The sequence below is a fragment of the Propithecus coquereli genome, unplaced genomic scaffold, assembly GCF_000956105.1.
Source record: "Propithecus coquereli isolate 6110/MARCELLA unplaced genomic scaffold, Pcoq_1.0 Scaffold57, whole genome shotgun sequence".
NCBI classification, from domain to species: domain Eukaryota; kingdom Metazoa; phylum Chordata; class Mammalia; order Primates; family Indriidae; genus Propithecus; species Propithecus coquereli.
In genome coordinates, this window is record NW_012151618.1 from 5,069,718 (window position 1) to 5,071,254 (window position 1,537).

The 1,537-nt window shown below is 37.7% G+C and overlaps 1 protein-coding gene across 1 annotated transcript in view; it reads right to left on the reverse strand.

The window, feature by feature from the left end:
- Positions 1-1,537, reverse strand: part of RFX7 (regulatory factor X, 7) — a 154,789-nt gene that overhangs the window by 88,895 nt on the left and 64,357 nt on the right. The window lies entirely within an intron of this gene.

Genomic DNA, 1,537 nt, shown 5'->3' on the forward strand with positions numbered 1-1,537 from the left:
TTTGCAAAGGATAGCCTTGCTGCATGTGAGTGAAATGATTCATCAGGCCTGGGGAAGTTTATGCTGTGTTTTCAGATGCAGACAGGTAGGAGCTTTTTGAGACTGTCGCCTGGGCTAGAGTGCTGTGGCATCAGCCTAGCTCACAGCAACCTCAAACTCCTGGATTCAAGAAATCCTCCTGCCTCAGCCTCCCGAGTAGCTGGAACTACAGGCACATGCCACCACACCCGGCTAATTTTTCTATTTTTAGTAGAGATGGGGTCTCACTCTTGCTCAGGCTGGTCTCAAACTCCTCACTTCTAGTGATCCTCCCACCTTGACCTCCCAGAATGCTAGCATTACAGGCATGAGCCACAGTGCCCAGCCTCCAAAACAGTCTTGATAATTCTTGGACCTTTACTTTTCCAGGTGAATTTTTCAACCAGTTTTTTCAACTCCATAAAAGTCCTATTAAGATTTACATTGGACTGTACAGATGTTGTAGATTGAACTGGGGGAGGTGAGTGATAATTTGGATTTACTTTTATCTGTCCTTAAAATGTCTTGTAACTTTTCTCTCTGAATAAATCTTTTTTTAGAAAGAGTCCAAGGCAGCTTACAGACGGTATCATGAATGGTACTGTTTTCTCCCTATTACGTTTTCTAATTGATTTTTGCTGATGTGCTGGCAAACTATTGGTTTTCTATCCTGACCTTATCTCCAGCAACCTTCCCGAACTCTTATTAGTTCTAATAGTATATAGATTCTCTTACAGATAATTATTTCATTTACAATTAATGATAATATTTTTCTTCCTTCCCAATCCTTATGTCTCTTTTCCTCTCTTCTTTCTTATCTAATTACTTTAGCTTAAATCTCCAGTATAATGATAAAGAGTAGCAGTGATAGCAGATATCCATCCTTGTTTTGTTTCCACGTTAAAGGGTTTACTTATAATATTTTTGCAATCAAGAATAATGTACTTCTGTTTTAGTTCGAGTTTGATATGATAGAGCTTTTGTTCTTCTGTTCTCTTTGCCAAGAACACCCTTAAAAAGTGGTATCTGCCTGGCTTGCTCCTATACTTTAATATGTTCATGGTTCAAATGTGATCTCCTCAGAGACCTTCCCTGACCACATCTTGTCACTCCCTATCTCCTTTCTACTGCTTTATTTATCTGTATTGTAATTATTGCCACTGGTATTCATCTGTCTGTCCAACTCCCCCACTAGAATGTGAGTGTTACAGAGCAAGATGTTGCAGTGTAGTTTGTTTACTGCTATTTTCCCAGTACTCAGAACACCACCAGGCAGAGAGGTTTATCTATGTTTCTTTCAAAAAAAAAAAAAAAAAAAAAAGAAGGAGAAAGGAAAGGAACTTTGAGTTTTCTTGATTCAGTTCCTTTTTGGCTTTTCTGGTATCTCATCAATTTTTCTTTTTCTTTTTCTTCTGTGTTATTTGTATTTTTGCTATTGCTTTAAAGTTGAATACAAAATGCATTTCTCCCATACTTCGTTTTTAATAACATTCAAGAAAGACTGTAACTTTCTATTTCT